This window comes from Harpegnathos saltator, unplaced genomic scaffold, assembly GCF_003227715.2.
Source record: "Harpegnathos saltator strain DR-91 unplaced genomic scaffold, Hsal_v8.6 scaffold217, whole genome shotgun sequence".
NCBI classification, from domain to species: Eukaryota; Metazoa; Arthropoda; class Insecta; order Hymenoptera; family Formicidae; genus Harpegnathos; species Harpegnathos saltator.
Genome location: NW_020230003.1, coordinates 19231 through 42901, shown reverse-complemented (window position 1 = coordinate 42901; position 23671 = coordinate 19231).

The window sequence follows — 23671 nt, the reverse complement described above, 5'->3', positions numbered from 1 at the left end:
ATATTGGATCCGCCGTTATGAATTTCTCAAACTTGACTTTGAATTTATTTAGTTAGCGATTCAAGAAATATAAGTGTATCAAGATTGCTGCAAATTCCTTTGAAAATTGACAGAGCTATTCATAGTATTCATATTTGACTCATTATATATCACTTATGTCACTTCTTTTTGCTCATATATGAATCATTAGGAGTGAACTGGTTAAATGGAACATAGCATTTTTATTGCATATTCTGATTACATACGAACAAAATAAGAAACTTTTGTCATAAACATTTTTTATTAAAATGCCTTCAGTGAACTTGATATAATATTGGTAGTACAGTCTGTAAAGTAAGAGCGTGTACGGCATAAATGGCAGTTGGCTTCAAATATCGTCCTAGTTTTTTTGTGAGCTGATAGATGAAATCTTTGTCGTGAATGCTTTGTCACAAAAGATTCAGTCGGCGTCGAACTCTAACCTGAGAAACACGTTAACCGCCATGAGTGCTGCATACGCATCGCGCTACGAGGCTGTGTTCCTTTGTTCCCACCCCAAAGGACCAAAAATATCATATGCAGTGGCTGCTAAATACATGGGAAAGTCAAAATCGTTCGTCGCTAAGTGGGTTCAGCAATATAAGAAGATCAAAAATATCGATGACTTGCCAGAACGTGGCTCGATAGGCAAAGTGACGCCGAATATGGAAAAAAAAATTGTGAATTTGTTTAAGCGGAACCCGACCTTAACATTGCGACAAGGAACAGCAAAATTAAAACAGAAGGGTATAGAAGAATCACATACAACTATTCGAACCCATCTCCTTGCGCATAACCTCAAATATCGAAGCACAATGAAGAAACCACTGTTAGGCGAAAAACATGTGACGAAAAGACTCGCTTGGGCAAAGGAGAATTTGGACCGAGATTGAAGCAACGTGATCTTTACGGACGAAGCTTCTGTTTGGGGATATACTGCCACTCGACGTTCCTGGTCAACCTTGACTAATAGATTAATACAACGGACTGTTAAACACCCTGTAAAAGTTCATCTTTGGGGCTGCTTTTCGAAACAGGGTTTTGGAGCATTACATCTGTTTACATACAATTTAAATGTTCCGAAAATGCTTAAAATTTATGAGAAGTGTTTGTTGCCGGCTGCTGAATGATGCTTCATAAAAAAACGAGGATTGGATCTTACAGGAAGACAACGATCCAAAACACCGGAGCAAACTTTACACCGAGTGGAAAGAGCAGTCTGGCATCGTCACACTTGATTGGCCATCGCAGTCGCCAGATGCAAATCCCATTGAAAATGTATGGGCATATCTCAAGCACAAGCTTCGAGGAAAAAGAGTGTGCACTTTGAAGCAGCTGACACGACAAATTCGTCTCATTTGGAGGTCTTTACCGTACGAATACGCAGTCAACTTAGTGGAAAGTATGCCTCGGAGATGCCAGACAATTATCAATGGCGGTGGTGACTGGACTCATTATTAATGGTATAGCATTTTTCTTCTCATAGAGTGCAACAAATCCATGTACTTAAAAATCATTAAAAATAAATTTTTCTACACATTAACCCGTACACGCTTTTACTTTACAGACTGTATGATGAAAGTTTGAATGTTTCATGCAACCGCTACGAAATTGCATAAGCTAAGCCTGCTGCTTCTAACATTATTTCAAGATCACTGGAGAAATTAAAAAAAAATATTTGTGACAAAAGTTTCATATTTTTTTGTATGTAAACTCAATATGCATACAAAATGCTATATTCAATTAAAAAATCCAACTTCCGACCTGCATAGCCAATTTTCGATTAATACCGGAAGTTGAAAATATCACTATTGGGTAGAGCGTACCTGATTTACAAAAACATAAAAATTTTCGCTAAGATTCTTGCTAAAAACTATTTTCCTTCGTCGTAAAAGAGGTAAACGGGTGGTCTGAAACATCCTGTATAAAATAACCTCGGTTGCAGACGCTCTTTCAGCAAAGTGCAAAGAACGTTATTCAACATGTTTGTTACTCGTCTATTGTTTTAACATTAATCAATTTAACATTATTTACAGTATATGGAGCAAAAATTGCGCAAGTGTGTGTATTTTGTGTGTGTATGCCTGTAAGGTTTTCTTGCAGGTCGAGCATTATTATTTGTTCTCTTGTTAGATTGAGCGATGTTAAACATATCGCGCGACATGATCTCAGTTGATTTATTGATTATTAATTGAGAGAAAAAATCGTCCACGAGAATGAGAAAAAGGGAGTGCGAATGAAATACGCAATGCTTTTGTTCCATAATGTAAGATCATTATGGCGGACACGTTGAACTGTATTGTAAAATGCACTAATGATATACTCTAATTACAATGATAACGTATAAAAAAAACAAGCAACACGATGTGAACACACAGACACAGCTAAACAGATAACAAACACGCATACACATACAGGAAACCAAAAGAATCATATCTTGACTCACTCCCGAGAGACATGCGAGACGTTAGCTCGCGAAAAAAACGCTTCACTATGAGTAGTTGCTATATGGTACATGAAATATAATAAGAGAAAAACGATAAGATGAAAATAAAAATATACAGCTATATGCATATGCATACTATTTTTATTGAAAATATTTTTCGTCCTCTTAATTTCGACGCTTTTATTGTGTGTGTGTGTATGCGTGTGCGCGCGCGTGTGTGTGTGTGTTTGTGTCTGCGTGTGTGTGTGTGTATGTGTATGTGCGTGCGTGCGTGCATAATTTCGTTTGCTTTGAGAAATTTAAATGAAAATGGAAATATTTGCATTTTAATAAATATGATATACTGATATAATGATATAACTGATATACTGATTTAAACTAATATAATATTCGCGAACAGATGAGGGAAATTTAATTAATAGATTAAAAAAATATGATAAAAATATTCTTAAACACAAAATAAAAATATTTAAGTACATTGTAACATATGATAAGCAAGAGATTGTGAAAAATAGTGTGCTATAAGAGATTGATTTTTTATCCTTATGTAGAGGCGTTTGCTAATTTTTGCAAACTATCTATTTTTAATACATAGTATCGTATTTTTAATATATATAATATATATATATATATATATATATCGTCTTATCTATCTTACTTTTATGCAGAAAAATTAACTCAAAGTGTTTTATCAAAATAGCTATTTAGCATTTGTAAATATGGGAAATTTGATTAATTCTCTTTTATTAATCATCTTCACCAAGCAAATTAGGATTATGTATATATATATATATATATACATATATATATATATATATACATACAAGGTGGCCCATCAAAAACGAAACAAGCGTATTTTTTGGTATTTAACCTAATTTTTTCGAAAAACGCTCAGACATATCAACTTCTGTTACAAGGGAGACATGATAATTGGTTATTTCCGTTTACTAAATTTCAACCTTATAAGAGGAGCTCATTTCACCATAAAAATTTTTAATGACATGGGATGTCTATGAACATACCATTTGTGAAAGGGCGATAAATTTACTTTACAATTGTGTTTTACTATTTGAATTCTGATCATTATTTCCTGAATAAATATGCTCCAAAGGAGCAATATTTACCAAACTAGCAACTTACGTTCCAGCACGGTTCAGCATATACATAGATGATACATTATCGTAAATCTTTTAAAGAAGCTGGTTCAGTTGCGTATATTTTACTCTTTAAGTGACTCCATAAAAATAAATCTGGCGAAGATTACGTATCGTCAACGAATATCGTCAAGTCACTCCACAAATGCTCCAAAATGTGCAACAATATTTTGAGCAAAATCTTTATTATTGTATGGAAGCTAGTGGTGCTCATTTCCAACATTTACTATGCAGAAGCGTAAGTTGCTAATTTGGTAAATATTGTTCCTTTGAAGCGTGTTTATTCAGGAAATAACGATCAGAATTCAAAAAGTAAAACACTGTTGTAAAGCAAATTTATCGCACTTTTAAATAGTATATTGATAGACATCCCACGCCATTTAAAATTTTTATGGTGAAATGAGCTCCTCTTATGGAGTTAAAGTTTAGTGAACGGAAATAGCTAATTATTATGTTCCCCTTGTAACAGAAGTTGACATGTCCAAGCGTTTTTCGAAAAAATTAGATTAAATATCAATTAGAAAAAAATAAAAATTAGAAAAATACGCTTGTTTCGTTTTTAGTAGGCCATTCTATATACAGGGTGAGCACTTAAAACCCGAATAATACTCACAGTTTTGGAGATAAGAAAAAATGCTTGAAGTAAAAGTTGTTTAGTATCGAGGTGGACATAAGACAGTGATAGCATTTTGTTTACAGATGACTCCACTTTCGAGATATTCATTGACCATTACCTTTTTTAAATGGAAACTCCAATTTTTTATTATATTATCTTCTTTTACCAATTAATTTGAACAACTTTTGTCTGAAACATTTTTTCATTTGCCTAATATTTTTTGAGATATTTAAGGAAAATTTGTATTCCAATATTTAACTTACGATATCTCGCTATTTATCGGAAGAAAAAGTGGTACTAGACTTTTTTACTCTATTTAATGTCAAGAATATATTATTACAATAGCATCCTGACTTTTGTTAATTTAATAATTTTGAAATTTCCCAAGTCGATATAAGTTAACAAAAGTTAGGGCACTATTGTAACAATATATTCTTGAGTTAACTTGTTAACCAAAATTAATAAGTTTTTCTTAAATATCTAAAAAAATATTAGGCAAATAAAAAAAATGTTTTAGACAAAATTTGTTCAAATTGGTAGATAAAGATGATATAATAAAAGATTGGAGTTTCCATTTAAGAAAAGTAATGATCAATGAATATCTCGAAAGAAGCGCCATCTGTAAACAAAATGCTATCACTGTCTTATGTCCCCCTCGATACTAAACAACTTTTATTTCAAGCATTTTTTTTATCTCCAAAATTATGAGTATTATTCGGGTGGCCGGTCTTAAGTAACTCATCCTGTATAGAGTGTGTGCGCGTGCGTGTGTAGTGCATACGTAGCATGCGTGTGTGTATGTATAGCTAACCATTATGTATAATACTATTATGTATAATTCAATTATTTAAATTTTCCGTACACACACACACACACACACACACACACACATATATTTCTGAATTACATATATAATATCCTTGGTAGAAATTTCATGCAGTTTTTGGGCAATTATTGAATTATACTTTTTATTAACTTCTGTTTTATTAACTTCTGTCTAGTAACTGATCAGTAAAGCTGTTGGATCCAGATCCAGAAGATGTAACGCTTTTCTTACAGTTATTGCGTATAAAAGATGCGCAAAATCTGAATCCATTTACTGAATGGAAATTGAACAATAAATGGACAAAGAAACTATTCAATCAATTGATAAGAAAGTTTGCTGCTCATGAAATAGGCAGTTTTGCCGCAGTAATATGTCATATTCTGAACATGTTTGCTTATTGTACAATTGTAAGGTTGATGAAAGTCATAATACAGGAAATCTTTAATGTGTAATATATATTGTGCTAAAAGTAGTATATAGCATTATACAGGATGGCTCAGAACTTTGGCACACGGGCTCCGTAGGGATATAGAGCTAAGTGAGAGGAACAAAAAAGTCCTGTGCCATAATGTGATAATCGCAATAATTTTTTTAATTATAACAGTGCAAAGTTAGGCAGGCGTTTTCCACGCCCAGCGCGGCCCATAGACACTCCGCGGCAAGCTGTGTGCGTACGGGCTGAGCGATAACGCGGCTCGCGCTGACCGTCGCGCGGCGTTAAAGCGCAAAGACGCCATCGGCGTCGCAGTATCACATCGGCGTCGTATACAGGGTGTCTCAGAACTTTGGGACACGGGCTCCGTAGGGACATAGAGCTACGTGAGAGGAACAAAAAAGTCCTGTACCATAATGTGAAAATCGTAATAGTTTTTTTAGTAATAACCGCGTAAAGTTTGGCGCTTTTACGCCCATCGCGACCTACAGACACTCCACGGCAAGCTGTGTGCGTAAGGGCTGAGCGATAACGTGACTCACGCTGATCGTCGCGCAGTAACAAAGCGACAAGATGCCATCGTGACAGTCAGCGCGGGATCGCTCAGCCCCTACGCACACAGCTTGCCGCGGAGCATCTATAGACCGCGCTGGACATGGAAATTGCCTAACTTTGCGCTGTTATAATTAAAAAACTATTACAATTTTCACATTATGGTACAGGACTTTTTTGTTCCTCTCACTTAGCTCTATGTCCCTACGGAGCCCATGTCCCAAAGTTCTGAGACACTCTGTATATATATTACTAAAAAACTATTACGATTTTCACATTATGGTACAGGACTTTTTTATATATACAGGGTGTTTGATAGCTGATCATGCAGACGAAAGTTGGAGATAGATTGGCTGTAGCCGAGAAGAAAAGTCATGTACCATGTCAAATTGGCAATAGTTACCGAGTTATTAATTAAAACATGTGAGCCAACGAGCACGTAGAGAGCGGAAGGCGGCCGCAGTAAGCACGTAGACATTTGTTACAGGCGGAGTCAGCGAGTTGCGGTGTAGACAAGCGCGCGCGGTGAGGAGCAACGTAAGCGACAAGAGGCGATCGCGCGCGACGAGGAGCGAGCGAGCTTTTTCTTTATAGCTTTTTCCTTATAGCTCGCTCACTCCTCGTCGTTCGCGCTCGCTCGCTCTTCGTCGCGCTCGCTCGCCTCTTGTCGTTCGCGCTCGCTCGCTCCTCGTCGCGCGCGTTCGCCTCTTGTTATTTACGTTGCCTCTCGCCGCGCGCGCTCGCCTACCGTTACTCTCTGACTCCGCCTATACCAAATGTCTACATGCTTACCGCGGCCGCCCAGCGCTCTCTACGCGCTCGTTGGCTCACATGTTTTAATTAATAACTCGATAACTATTGCCAATTTGACATTATGGTACATGACTTTTCTTCTCGGCTACACCCAATCTATCTCCAACTTTCGTCTGCATGATCAGCTATCAAACACCCTGTATATATATATATATATATATATATACACACATATGTGCGCGTACGTGTGTCACAAAAGTCTTTAAATATTTTTTTAAAACACTTTATTTTACTGTTTCTAATAATACAGAAATAGATTATCAATAAGATATATCTTGCTAGAGAACATAGTTAATTTTGCTGCAAATAACAAATTTTAATACATTTCAATTTTCACAATATAAGTAGTACACATAAAATGAAAGAATATTACTGTAGAAAGTGAATTATTGTAAAATGTCGATCTATTTTTCGGTTACAAAATTGTACGGTAATTTTTATTGTAAAATCTTCTCTGTGTAGAAATACAAAGATATATCCAACGCAAAACTCTACTTCTTCAAATGAATATAACGATATAATAAAATATATGACAATATATGACAAACTAATACAATACAAGTAAGAAAATGAGTATTTATGATTCTTCTGAGTCATTCAAGTCATCACAATTTTCTTTTAAGGACTGAACAAATTCTAGTTGGTTATTTTCATTAATAAAGAAGAATGTGTCATAATGGCATTACTTTCAGGTGTATTTTCAGGGGTACACCTGAAAGTAATGCCATTATGACACATTCTTCTTTATTAATGAAAATAACCAACTAGAATTTGTTCAGTCCTTAAAAGAAAATTGTGATGACTTGAATGACTCAGAAGAATCATAAATACTCATTTTCTTACTTGTATTGTATTAGTTTGTCATATATTGTCATATATTTTATTATATCGTTATACTATTTAAATCCTGACAAGGAGTAGGTGACGTTGCAGTAATGATATTTTGAAATTGTTTTCTTCTACTATTCCAGTCTCGAGCATTTGATAATACTTTCTCTAAGGAACTTAAAATCTCTTTCTCAGATATAGATTTATTTGCAGTACTTGTGTCAAATAGTATCACATGTGTAACGTGAAAAGTTGATATAAACAAATTAATATAAATTGAATGAAATATACTTTATAATATATAAGGAACAAAATATTCAAAGCATTGTTACCTTTCATGCAATTAAAAAATGCCATATTGCACATAATAAACTTATTACTAACTTTCCTGCAACTTGTGAATCGCATTGCAGTTTCTGATGTGATAAATTTTTTTTAAGATATTCACTAAAGATTTAGTAATAACTTGATTTTTATCTAAACATCCTAAGCATACTATTCTAGAAACAATTTAAAAATATAGTTATCGGAGTCTTTCATATTTTTTAACAGATATTCTGCAGAAGTACTTTGCAGAAATGTTTTTGTACACATTGGAAGTGTAGGTAATAATCTACGTCTTAATATTTTTAATAATTTATCACTATGTGAGTAAAGTATTCTACATGAAATAATCCATTTTTTTAATTGTATTATTTCATCAGGTCCAAAGTCTGAGTTATCATTACAATTTTCATTAATACTACTATGATCAGAATAGACTGACGTATTCTCGTCGCAATAAAATTCTGTACTATTATTATTATTATGTACAATATTTGTCTGTTGCTCACTTTCAATTCTAACCTTAGTCATTTCTGCCACAAAATTTTGTCCGGTCAAATTTCTTATTTCCTCCAACTTTCTTTCTTTTGCTATATGTTTTTCTATACGTTCACTCACTCTTCACGTAGTTTTAATATCTTTTAATATGAAAATCAATATTATAAATTAATTTAATGTAAACTTTATTATATGCGTGCACGGAATACAACTGTAATTCGACATTACAATGGCTTGGAAAGGATCAGCCTAGATGTTGCACAGTAAAACTATATTCAGTTTTTGTTCATTCCTTACGCAGTTTTGATACACCTATGAGAATTCAATAATATTAGACAATAAATGGGCAGTTATCTACGCAAACTATACATATTTTGATTAGAAAAACTGCTTCAGTTACTGAGCAAAACTCTATCAAATACTTGTCCAGTTCTTATACAGTTTTGATACAATTTATGAGAATGCAATAATGCTAGACAGTAACAGGTTGGGTGTCTAGAAAAACTGCACGAATTTCCACCAGGGATTTTTCTGTAGACCTGTAATTACATCGCATATTTAGCACTTTGATCATTTTATTTATCGACTCTGATCGAAAACGTCTTGAAACTTCTCGGTGTATTTGGTAAAACTAAAAATATAATGCAAAGAGATGTGTAAATGGATATAAATTCTATGTGTGCGCTTCTTTTATAATATGTTACGATACACAGTTGTGTATATATATATATATATATAATATATAATTAGTAAAAGCTTGACATTATAATATTGTATGAGTCACGCAATCTATAATGTACACTAAGAGAAAAAAGTATCTAACAAAATTGAAAATGTCTATTTCTCGGTGGATATATTAATGATATATTTATTTATGCTAATATACATACTTTTATACTTCAGAAACAAATATTATTCAAATGGAAAAGACATTTTATTAAAACCGTAACTATTTATGAAAGCAATTGTTTATTCCGTTTAAATAAAGGAATTCAAGTTTAAGTAAATATATTATTAATACCTATATACTAAATAAATATTTTTTATTTCTTAAATATTTTTCTCTCAGTATAACTATACAATGTTATGTCTAACGCACACATTCACGATAGTATTTCCGGACTGTCATGACATGAGTTTTTCGATCAATGTGAATAATATGAGTTGTTCTGATACACAGACGTTGAGACGTTCTCGATTTCAACATTCATTAACTTGACCCATTATGAAGATGAGACAATTTTTTTCAACGTTGAGCATAGAGCGAATTTTAGTAGTGATCTGCGAAAGCGATTGTTATGTCGAGACCGCAGTTAGATCCCCCGAATTAATTAACCGCTATGTTAAGAATGTAGTTATTTTAGAATGATCTTGCTCGCATTACATAAAATCATAATAGACCGACGTACGCGATTTTTAACGATTGTGTCGCGGTATCTCGAACGGTACTTCGCGATTATTGTCAAAATTTCTGCTCATCAGAAAACAAATATTTTTCTTTTTTTTTTGTAAAATACAAAAAGAACATATTTGTAGCTTGCAATGAATGCAATTTATCTCTGTGTGATATTTGATTCGTCAATTTTTCATGCTACTGACGCGTGACTTCGCTCCAAAAAGAGAAAATGAAATCGATCGTTTATTTGTTGTCTCGCAAAAGCTTTTGCTACTTCAGTTTTAAAACTAATAACATGAGCTCTAAATGATCAATGAACGAGCTATAAATCTTTTCCACACACCGTGGCGATTCTAACCCTGGAACACTGGAGTGAGTAAATTTCATGCATACGAAATAAGAAGACATTTCCTATCTTGACACCGAAATGAGAACTAGAAGTAGATATCCCCTTAGACTTTCCGTCCTATCGCGATGACTATTTCTTCGCGATGAATATTAGTACATAATTTTCTGAAGTTTTATTCGTGAAAATATGGTGAAAACGCACAACATACACATAATAAAGAAAAGCAAAGCGAAACGATCAACGGAAATACAAATACGCACTCGGAGTTTCTCGTGTCATCTCATAGTCTTCTCATAGCTCATTTGGTACTTCATTACCCCAGTGAATTCTAGGGTTGAAAACGTGACTATTCTAGTGCACGACAAAGTCCTCCGCCTTTCATTCTCTTGGTAGGTCTCACTGATATAGTTGATGTGTGTTGCAGGTGGCAGCCAGTCAGCGGCCAGTTATGAAGACCTGAGCTCCAGCAGCTTCAGCTCCGCTAGCCGGGCGTCCTTGGATGCCAGAAGTTCGCCGACGCCGTCTTATGGGGCCGAGAACATGATGGTGTTTCCCGGTGATAGTAGCGGCTCCATTTGAGATTACTTGAGATGCGCGGCCATATTGCCCAAGTGGCTGCGCTGCCTCAGGTAAAAGAAGAGAGCGTATAATATCGCATTGGAGAAGACATCATGCTGTTTTCTTAACTTCTCGTAGAAAAAGAAGAATTATTTCTTCGGAAACGCGAACGAGAGGGAAGGAAGAAAACTGAGCTTCGTAATAGCCGTGAGCACCGGAATTTCTCTGCCTCCTCACACGCACGCTGTCATATAAAGTTATATTCCAATATTTCTTTTTGTAAGGTACTCGCACGTGACGAGTAACAAACACACACACACACACACACACACACACACACACACACACACAACATACACACACACACAAACACACACACACACACAACACGTGCCCATGCGTACATGCAATTTAAATAAAGTAGGGGTAAAATGCATTTGTGTATGTGAAAAAAAACATGTCGAAGAATATTATTTGAAAGGAGTAAAAGGGAAAGAAGAAATAGAGAAGAAATGAAACCAAGAGCGCAATGGTGGAGATGGTGCAAGATAGTGTGTTCGTGACTTTTCTACAAAGCGATAAAACCAGAAGCACAGAAGTATTTCTTCTTCTATCTCCCCTTTTCCTGCGCGATCTTTAGTGCGCGAGACACTTTTGCCATTTATCTTGTACCTTCGTTATCTCTCTTCGCCTCCGTTTTCTTGCGTGCGATTGTGGACATTCGACATGCTCTCTTCCGGCATATTACGACTATGCGTATGTTGTATGCGCTCGCACAACGCGAGTTGCTCTTCTGTATAAAAGAAAGAAGTTAGTGACGTAGAAGAGAAATGACGACTTTTGTCATATTTCTCTCATAAACACGCAGATGGACACGCCTGTGTTTCTTATAAAAAAAAAAAGATCACTGGTTTTTGAAAGCCACGTGACAGTCAGTCGAGAAGAAAAACGGAAAAAAAACAAAGGATTTCATTGATCTTTCTATTATGCTATTAATAATATCGTAAGAGACTACTTTTACGCTGTAAAACGCGACTAACTGATATAATTATCGATCCCTATATTTTTATACTTTTCGTATTCTCTCTTTGTGGACGACATATGTGAGGTAGTCTACATTCGTGATAATTGCATTTTGTAATCCCTTCGCCACCCCTGCCCTAATCCATCTATCCTTGCCTCCTCTTGTTGACTTTCATGCACGATTGTTAAATTCACTGGCGATTCCCGGTGCGTCTAGTGCACTTACCGAGACCACCGAATGTGCTTTTTACTGCGGTTTTTTCGAGCGACTCGAGATCCGTGTCACTTTGATGATTTTAAAGGTTCCACGATGTGATTAATGATTATTTAAAAAAAATCTTGATGAACCGAAGTTTTGCGAATCTTCGAGTTATTTGTAATAATTAGACCGAGTTGAATTGATGTTGCTGTCAGAAAATGTCGCATCCGAAGATTAACTCTAAACAGTACAAATCTCCAAAGGATGTCTTGGGAGTGTCCTGAAGACGCTCTTAGGACGTATGATGTCCTCTAAATGTTCTTTGGATGTTTCATGAACAACCTTTAGAGGTCTGTGTTGTCTAAAGCGGATGGCACATAAAAAAAACTTAAGCAGTAAGACGTAAGCAGTAAAGAAACTGACCAATTACAATAAATTATTCTCGTAAGTTTTAAAATAGCGTCCTTAAGTTTCGATTGTGATTGGTCGATTTGCTTATTGTTTATGTCTTATTGCTTAAGTTTGTATATGGCCCTAAAATTAGACAAACGATTGTGGTTAAAGAAATATCCGGTGATTTCAGAATCTGTTCTGTACATCTGCGACTTATTATTCAGATACACATATGTACACACATAACGCATATGAGTATATATATGTATATATGTATTTTCGATTTTTGTGACTTCCGTTTCTTTGTTTCGCTTGTATTTAATTGACAAGGTTATTTCGGGCCTCCGAACGATGCGCTTGCTTGATAAATACAGGGTGATGGTTAATAGTGTACGACAAATAGTAACATAATATTTTTATCGGATCGATTGAACGGCTGGTCTTTTTTTCTTACGTTAAAAGTTATAAAAAGACAAAATAAATAAACAAACGCCCCGATCGCTCTAATCCATAAATTAAGCAATAACTATTATTACTATTATTACTTATTAGTAGAAGCATACTTAGCGGTCGTTTTCCTTGATCCCAACTCTGATATTTAGTGTATGAGAGATTTATAGATTTATCATATTTATAACTGTATTTTGTGTGAAGATATTATTTAGTTACTATATGTGTGTACGCATGCGTGTATACGTAGTAACTAAATAATATCTTCAATATACAATTATAAAATGTTACATAATTTTCTCTCATTCAACATTTCTAAATGATAATACTCTAATTTTGCAACATAAGCGCTCATTATTCGTCTTTTCTTTACCGATACGAATTTTCAATTATTTTATTAACTGTTAAAGGCTACTGTGAATGAAACTTCATCCATTCGAATTTTGTTTTGATTCAATTAAAAAGCATTTATATTCGTCGCAAATAATAACTTTTCTATTTTTATCTAATATTCAATAATAATGGGATATTTAATTGTATTTATTTGACTTTCTTCATTTCTAAAGTAAAAAGATATATATTAGCATAAAATTTCACTCATGATAGTATTAACATGGTTTCCTGTGAAGATAGCTTAGAAATGAACGAAGAAATTGTCATTGTCAGAAATTGTCAAATATAGCGCAAGTATCTTTCGCTTGTTTTTACGCCCATATTACGCCCATATTCACGTTTGTCGTATACTATTGAAGATCATTTGTATTCGTCAAGCTGATACAAGTGATATATAACGTATAAAAAATATGTGGCAAGTTAGCGATCGAAAGCTGGGCAAAACTCGAGGCGGAGGCGAAAGCAGCGAATGTTTTCAAACGAAAGCACACACGATGCGAAGACATATCTACCCACTACGAGTACTCGAGTGTGACCGTTCGCTTTTATCGCGAAGCGTCCGCTTTGCAATGTTTGCATTTTGCAATATTTGAAGGATTATTATTCGGTCGTACGTAAGCTTTTCATAGCATTTTTATAATTCTCTTGTAGGAGCGACCGCGTTTGAATTTTGAACGTAAGTAATTGTTTTTGCAAACACCTTTACTCGCGTTTAATCAAAAGCATCTGTTTCGGCAAGTATTTATTCGCACAATTCAATGTTCTAATACGGCGATGTTACACGGTGAGATCCGTCGTGTGTTTAATAAATTTGCGTCTACTTGCGTCGGAGATCTGTCGAGAAAAATCTGATACGAATGAATTGAATGAATATAATGTAATCAAATAAATGCAATGTATGAACAGATATTAACCCTCTATTGATCAAATTACGTTTCGGTATTCAACAATGTACTGAACATTCGAAAAGACTTTCAATACGTATCGAAAAATTCGATAAACTAATCGAAAAACGGAAGAAATTGCTAAATCCGTATGAACATACAAAGCTTGGAAAAGAGTTTCCGTATTATAACTTGGAAGTTGTCAAAGTTGGTGAGCGACGACTTTTCGTTAGATTTCTCTTTAGAAATAACGAGAATCTGTACGTGATTGAAAAGTTATGCCCTACGATAGAGGGTTAACCAGACATAGCATAAATAAATAATATACATACATACACATATGCATACGTGCGTGACTATCTGATGATTGACTATCGTGAAATTGACTATCTGAGAAGATAAATAATGTAACTCTAAGAATATTTGGCAAATGGACGCGGCGTCCGCAGACAGTGGAAATGCCTTGCTCATTGCATAAACAAGCTACGAAGAACGTCGCGTAGCAATGCACCGAAGCAGACATGGTTCCTTTCCGGATTCGTTCTTATTTCATCATTTGTTCGTAAGATCAGACGAGCGAACCGATATCTTGAACACCAACGGAGGAAGCCCTCAGACGTAAGCTTTAAAACGAAAAAAGAAAGAGGAAAGAGAAGGTAGAGATGTAGCGCGATTGACACGAACGTCTAGAGACCAGTTATGACAACTAATTGCATCCGTAAATGTAGATCGCGCGATAAAACTTCGCAACTGTTGTAAAGTTCTATACAGGGTGAGTCATTTTAAAAGAGAGAGAGAGAGAGATATATATATATATATATATACTCACCCCAGTAAATTTTTTATTTTTGATTGTAGAGACACATGTTTTAGACAAAAATTATATGGTTTCAAGACATAAAACAACTATCAGTTTGCTTACAGATGGTGCCACTTTCGAGATATTCACTGATTGTTACCTTTCTTAAATGGAAACTCCAATTTTTTATTATATTATCTTTTTTTACCAATTAATTTGAACAATTTTTGTCTGAAACATTTTTTCATTTGCCTAATATTTGAGATATTTAAGGAAAATTTGTATTCCAACATTTAACTTACGATATCTCGCTAACTATTTGTCGGAAGAAAAAGTGGTACTAGACCTTTTTACTCTACTTGATCTCAAGAATGTGTTGTTACAATAGCGCCCTGATTTTTGTTAATTTAATGATTTGAAATTTCCAAAAGTGGATAAGTTAACAAAAGTTAGGACATTATTATAATAATATAATTTTGAGATCAAGTAGAGTAAAAAGGTCCAGTACCACTTTTTCTTCCGACAAATAGTTAGCAAGATATCGTAAGTTAAATATTGAAAAGTTATTAAGTTTTTCTTAAATATCTAAAAAAATATTAAGCAAATAAAAAAATGTTTGAGACAAAAGTTGTTAAAATTAATTGATAGGAAAAGATGGTATAATAAAAAATTGAGGTTTTCATTTAAGAAAAGTAATTATCAGTAAATATCTTGAAAATGGCGCCATCTGTAAACAAACTGATATAGTTGTTTTATGTTCCCCTTTGGAACCACATAACTTTTGTCTGAAACATTGTTTCTACAATCAAAAATAAGAAAGTTATTGGGGTGGGTAACACTTAAAATGACTCATCCTGTATAGAACTCTCGGCTAATTCGTGCGATAGCTTTTCGTGATGTGCACGCGCGTAAGTGTAAGTCCACGGTTATTTCGTATAACATGGAACCATAAATGCATCTTTTCGTCTCTTCGTGTTCTCACGACGTTGCATTGGCGCGTCGGCGATCGAATATATACACGTAAGTGTATTTTTCTACCTCTTTGACTCGTAGCATGCCGTCGAGGATCTACGAGGATTCTCGGTAATGTCAAGAGACAAGGACGAGTGCGCAGGTTCCGAGTCGCGACTTCGATACCATGCACGATAGCGTATCGCCTGCTAGAGCTAGAACTAGTAAATAATTGCTTTAATAACGATAGTTGTGTATAGAGCGAACCTGTCCTCTAAATCCGCTCTCGAAAATCAATTGCAGGATGCTTGTGAGTATCAGAACGATTATATGATTATAGATAGATAGACAAACCCATTTTGTAACTCCGTTGCATATCGTATCGGATCATCCCGGCAGGAATATGAATCCTTAATTAGAAAGAGCGATTGTCTGCTTTAACGTTGTTATGTAATAAAATTTTTACGGAAAAGAAATAAATGTTCCAATTAGAGACCAAGTAACTTCATCGTGGGAATAAATTAATAATATGTGCGTTAAGTTAAATATACCATACATTGATTTTTTGGGGCATTTGAACAATTGCACTCACGACGATGTAGTATTTTTCCAATTTATGGAAAAACTTTAATTTGCTTCTAATATTTTTCCAGAAATGATTGAAGTGCCATTTAGTGAAGTGACAGCTTCACTTTTTTTTTATTAACTTAGATTAGAAGTTGAAAATAGCTGCACCTAGGCAATAAATAGATATCTGATGTTAACTACTATCAACTTCTAAAATGTCGGCGAATAACTGTTCGAACTGTCGTCAGCAGTATGTAATTAGTAATTATGATATTCCAGAATTTACTGTGCTTTTTAATTTTATTCGAAACTTGTTACAATCGATAACACATAAAGTTTAGAACAAGAATGTGTGTGTTTAGAATAAATATGAACCCGTATTGGTTGATTTATTGGGGAAGATTTATTGTCAATTGTCATAAATTGTGACACTATCACTGATTGGGACATTCAGGAAGAGTGACGCGATATTCAATGAATCGACAACTGTAGATCCTGTATATTGCATATAGATAACGCTCGTACATCGAGTGTGATTGTGAACTTTGTCATCAGATAATAGATAGCTGATCGCGGCAGAAAGTCGCTCAATCAAAAATATCCAGCCGATTATATTGAGCCTCGAGAGTACAAATTGTATCTCGACATAACTTATAAAGAGCGTAGCTTTAAACAACTGACTAACATGTGCAAGCGACAACAGTCTTATAACGTGTTTAAGATCCGACACAACTTGTGCGAGTTATGCTTTAAACGGAGTAGTGCGCCCTTGAATGTGCTCAATTTTTTGCTACGGAGTGTAACGAGGTATTCACCTTCGGATCAACGGAGAAATAATCCCGTGCGTATTAAATTTGCTACAGGATTGGAAAAAGTAACGTGTCACCTGTAACACCGTTATGAATTACTTTGCCTAGTAACGACTTGGCAACGATTTTATCTTTTTTCTTTCTTATTAGCAGATTGAATTAATTTTGGTCTTATTTTGTTAATTTTGTTACCTTTATTTTAAAGAAATGGTTAAATTTACATCATTCAAGATATTTTCCGTCATTAGCTATGACTTTTTCCCATCTTTCTGTCAACATAGCGATTTCGCGACGATAAAACGATCTGTCTTTCGAATCGATCCAATCAGACACCCATTTTTGCACATCCTCATAATTATTGAAGTGTGTATCTGCCAAAGCATGTTGCATCGATTGGAATAGATGATAATCAGATAGTGCAAGGTCTGGAGAGTACACTGTGGAAGGATTTCCCATTCGAGCTCTAACAATGCTTGTTTAACGATTGGAGCAACATGGACGAGCATTATCATGCAAAAGAATCACTTTGCGTCTATTGTTGGTTATCGCTAACCTTTTTTGTATCAATTCATCATTCAATTTGTTCAATTGTTGTTGGTATCGCTACCTCGTAACTGTTTCATTCGGTTTTAGAAGCTCATAGTACTACACCTTCCATATCCTACCAAATACAGAGTATTACTTTGTGATCGTAAATGTTCCGTTTTGGTATCGATATTGACTGTTGTCTTGAATCAACCCATGATTTTTTTGGCTTTGGATTATCAAAATAAATCCATTTTTCACCTCCAGTTACAATTCGCTACAAAAAACTCTTTTTTTGTCTGGCAAGCAAAGATATGGCGATATTCAAACGATATGCAATGGCACTTTCATTCAATTCATGTGAAATCCACTTAGCTTCCTTTTGAATTTTTCCCGTGGCGTGTAGATGTTTAGAAATTGTTGATTTATCGACGTTAAGTTGTTTAACCAATTGTTTTTCCGTTTGAGTGGTGTTTTTATTCAATAACGTTTGCAATTCAGAATCTTCGAATTTTTTTGGTTGATACCAAAATTTACAGTTGGAATACGATGGAGCTTGATTTCCATATATTGTAACGAGCATTTCATGAGCCTCAGTTGCCTATTTTTTCAAATCAAACAAAAAAGTAGTGAGTATAATGAAAATACAATTTTCGACGATTTTGTACGATCCATTTTAGACTCGTATAAACAATGAAACTATCAGTAACAATAGCGCGTAAACTGTCATATGTCATAGAGAAATGTCAAATCTTTCAGTGTTGCCAAATTTCAACATTCATACTAACCATTAACTTGTTATTAAAACCATTTATTGCTAGGGACTACAAAACTAATTCAACATCCTAATAATAACGTCAGTATTGATCAGTATTGGACGACAGGGAACGTCGGAGAAAAGATGCAAACCTTATTTGTTAGTATTTGATATTGATCGTTGCTAAGTAACAATCGGTCATTTTCTAGGCGATCGTGCCATCTTCAATAATTATTAATGAAAAAGATTAGTAAATCACGTTCGTCGATTTGTTAATCTTCTTTCATCAATAACTTGAAATTGTACGTGGTTCTTCGGGGACTAGTGGAAGACTTTCTCAATCATTTTATGCCGCACACGAACTTAGGCATATGTTGTGATAGACACTTTATATATACAAAGTGTTTGTTACGTCCTGGAGGAGGAACGTAACTTGACGCTTGTTTTCACAAGCTCCGACGTATTTGCGAGTCTACGGTCCAGATCAAGGATCGGAATGACCCCTTTATCTGTCGCGGATGTACGTCGGTGGTCCTTTATTAAGGTCAAGGAACTAAATTCCTTTACCTGGGATAGGACCGTGAGCGACAGTTGAGGAAAGGGAGGATTTTTTAATTTTAAATAATTATTTGAACCGCGTGATTTCGTTATAACTACAAATTGGTCATTGGATTTCGTTATAACTACATATTGGTATCTAAGTCAAAGTTCACAAAAGAGTTTGTCCGTTGAAATATATACAGGGTGCACGATTTATCTGAAGACATTGAAATATCTCGAGAACTATGCATTGGATAAAAAAAGGTGGTTAATGAAAGTTGTTAGTCTCGAAGGGGGACATCCAATGATACCAAACTCGACCTCCCACCCCACCCCCTGGGGGTGGGGGTTAGGGGCAACTTTGAAATCTTAAATGGAAATCCCCATTTTTTATTGCAGATACGGATTCTACGCCACAAAATACGTAAATTTTGTCCGAAACTTTTTTTTTGATTCGTGATAGATGGCGCTGTAATCGCAAAAAATTATATTTTCCACAATTCTCCAGAAATGATCATTGGATTGAGAAATAAAAAATACCTGTTCAATATTTTTAAAGAACATAATAAAAGTTATTCCCCCCCCATCCTCTCGGGGTAGGGTAGGTGATAACGTTCAAATCTCAAATGGGGACCCACATTTTTCATTGCAGAATTAGATTGTACGTGAAATTTTTATTGAAACAATTTTTTTCATTCGTGATAGATAGCGTTGAATTTTTCCGAGAAACTACTTTTAGCGTTACACAGGAACAACGACGAGGACGTAGTAGTTTTATGTTCCCTTCGGATGCTTTTTTAATGTGAGTTCCCTTGCCTCTCACAGATCGGGGTGCTTTTTTAATGTGAGTCCCCTTGCCTCTCACTGTTCAATTAATTAGAGTAAGTGTTCGAAATTTTTACCTTCAACTTCAATACACTTATTAATCCTTTTTTCAAATGACTGTACACAGGATAGGAGCATATCTGCGGGAGTTTCAGCGCAAGCGTTTCTTATGCGTTCTACCATGTTTTCACGAGTTATTGGCACTTGTTGATAAACCTTATCTTTTAGGTGACCCCACAGAAAGAAATCCGGCGTTCTTTAAAATGTTCTTTAAAAATGTTCTTGTGAGCCAACGAGCGCGTAGAGAGCGAAGGGCGACCGCAGTAAGCACGTAGACATTTGATACAGGCGGAGTCAGCGAGTAACGGTAGGCGAGCGCGCGCGACGAGGAGCGAGCGAGCACGAACGACGAGGAGCGAGCGAGTTATAAGGAAAAAGCTATAAAGAAAAAGCTCGCTCGCTCGCTCCTCGTCGCGCGCGCTTGTCTCTTGTCGCTTACGTTGCCCCTCGCCGCGCGCGCTCGCCTACCGTTACTCGCTGACTCCGTCTGTATCAAATGTCTACCTGCTTACTGCGGTCGCCTTCCGCTCTCTGCGTGTTCGTTGGCTTACATGTTTTAATTAATAACTCGGTAACTATTGCCAATTTGATATTATGGTACATGACTTTTCTTCTCGGCTACACCCAATCTATCTCCAACTTTCGTCTGCATGATCAGCTATCAAACACCCTGTGTACATCTTACAATAACTCACGAATTTCAACGGATAAACTCTATTGCGAACTTTGGCTTAGATACCAATAAATGACCAATTTGTAGTTATAACGAAATCACGCGTTTCAAATAATTATTTAAAATTAGAAAATCCTCCCTTTCCTCAACTGTCGCTCACGGTCTTATCCCAAGTAAAAGGATTCAGTTCCTTGACCTTAATAAAAGACCACCGACGCACGTCCGCGGCAGAAAAAGGGGTTTTTCCGATCCTTGATTCCGATTTTGATATATACTACTATGATCAAAAAATAAGGTGAATTTTTCATTTAAATTTCGCGGGTACTATAAAATCATGAAATTATTTTTTGGTGGGTTGGTAGCACTGTTTTTTACATCTATGCAGAGTTTCATGTTAATATATTCAATTGCTGTAGAGCTATATGTGTTTTTGTAAACATACAAAAGTGAGTTTTCGATTTTTACTATGTCTGATTTTGTTGAGCAAAGAATTTGCATTAAATTTTGTTTGCGGAATGACTATTCTGCCGCGGAAACGTTGAGGATGTTGCAGAAGGCCTTTGATGATAAGGCTATGTCGCAAAAAAATGTTTACAAGTGGTACAAAGACTTCAAAGAAGGCCGAGAACGAGTTCAAGACGAACAGCGTCCCGGACGACCATCAACATCTACCGACATGAAAGCCATGTCAAGGAAATCAAAGATTTGCTGTTCGAAAATCGTCGATTGACAATTAAAGACCTTACTGATGCTACGGGCATTTCATTTGGATCAACCCAAACCATTTTAAAAGATGTTTTGTGCCTCAAACGCGTCAAATATGGACACCGTCCCACACTGCATTGGTTCTTCGAGAATATTTCGCCAAAAATTCGACCCATATCGTTCCACAACCACCGTATTCGCCTGATTTAGCACCGTGCGACTTCTGGCTGTTCAACAAACTCAAAAGACCGCTCCGGGGACACCGTTTCGACTCGATTGAAGAGATAAAAGCCGAATCGAAGAAAGTATTGAAGGCCATCCCGGAAAAAGACTTCTCTGACTGTTTCGAGGATTGGAAAAAAAGTTGGCATAAGTGCATTGTGTCGGACGGGGAGTACTTTGAAGGCGATGAAATTGATTTGGAAGAATAAATAAAGATTTTTCATTTTATAAACAAATTCACCTTATTTTTTGATCACAGTAATATATATATATATATATATATATACAGGGTGTTCCGCAGCAATATATACAAAATTCGTGGAGGCCTAGCACGGCTTGAGATGAGCATAAAAGTCCCATACCGTTTTGCGATAATCGTAATAGTTTTCGAGAAATTAATTAAAAACGTCCAGCAATAGCGTCCGCCGAGATGTGTAAGAGTCGAGCCGCCCGAGTTTCAGGCCGGCCCACTCTACCCATAAGTAGACACCGGCGCGCGGCGAGGGGAGAAACAACAGACCACGCTTGCGAGGCTTCTCCTCCTACGTCTTGCCGCACCGCTCCGCACTGCACCGAAATTCGCAACGATGTCGCCGAGCCGCGAACGTTCGCGATTACAATTACGATTACTTAATAAGAGAGCAAAAATAGCTCCAATTATTGGAACAGTTATAAGCAATGTGTGATAAAAAAGAATGGAAAGAGTGAAAGCGATGGGAACCGATAGAGTGTGCAGACAATTTAATTATTTTCTGTCGTAATCTATCGTTCGCTATTAGAAGAGTATTCAATCGTTCGTTCGTATCGAAATATGATAGAATTTATACAGAGACTTTACGCGTCCTTTCGTTTTATTGGACTCTATTATGAATAGATCACTGAAAATCTGTCGTAATCAATGGGTGCATAAACGATAGGTGAAATTTGTAGTTCTCTATCGCATATGTACGAAAGGAGACCTATCGTTGTCAAATTTGTTATTTTTTCTCCTACTTTATGCAAACGAAATGATAGTATATGTAAGAAATTCAAAACGTTTAGTAGAAAGGAAAAAAATATTAAATTCAGTTCTTTAGTAATGCGTACAACTTTTAATTTATTACACGATTGACAACGATGTATTTCCTTTCGTACTTATACGATAGAGAACTACGAGTTTCTCCTATCGTTAATATACCATTGATTATGACAGATTGTCAGTGATCTATTCATAATAGAGTCCAATAAAACGATAGGACGCGTAAAGTCTCTGTATAAATTCTATCATATTTCGATACGAACGAACGATTGAATACTCTTCTAATAGCGAACGATAGATTACGACAGAAAATAATTAAATTGTCTACACACTCTATCGGTTTCCATCGCTTTCACTCTTTCCATTCTTTTTTATCACACATTGCTTATAACTGTTCCAACAATTGGAGCTATTTTTGCTCTCTTATTAAGTAATCGTAATTGTAATCGCGAACGTTCGCGGCTCGGCGACATCGTTGCGAGTTTCGGTGCAGTGCGGAGCGATGCGGCAAGACGTAGGAGGAGAAGCCTCGCAAGCGTGGTCTGTTGTTTCTCCCCTCGCCGCGCGCCGGTGTCTACTTATGGGTAGAGTGGGCCGGCCTGAAACTCGGGCGGCTCGACTCTTACACATCTCGGCGGACGCTATTGCTGGACGTTTTTAATTAATTTCTCGAAAACTATTACGATTATCGCAAAACGGTATGGGACTTTTATGCTCATCTCAAGCCGTGCTAGGCCTCCACGAATTTTGTATATGTTGCTGCGGAACACCCTGTATACAGGGTGTCTCAGAACTTTGGAACACGGGCTCCGTAGGGATATAGAGCTAAGTGAGAGGAACAAAAAAGTCCTGTACCATAATGTAAAAATCGTAATAGTTTTTTAATTATAACAGCGCAAAGTTAGGCGTTTTCCACGCCCAGCGCGGCCTATAGACGATTAACGCGAGACGCGTTATCGCTCAGCTCCTACGCACATAGCTTGCCGCGGATGCGTCTATGTTCCTACAAAGCTCGTGTCCCAAAGTTCTGAGACACTCTGTATATATTGGGTGAGTGCAAAAGTTCG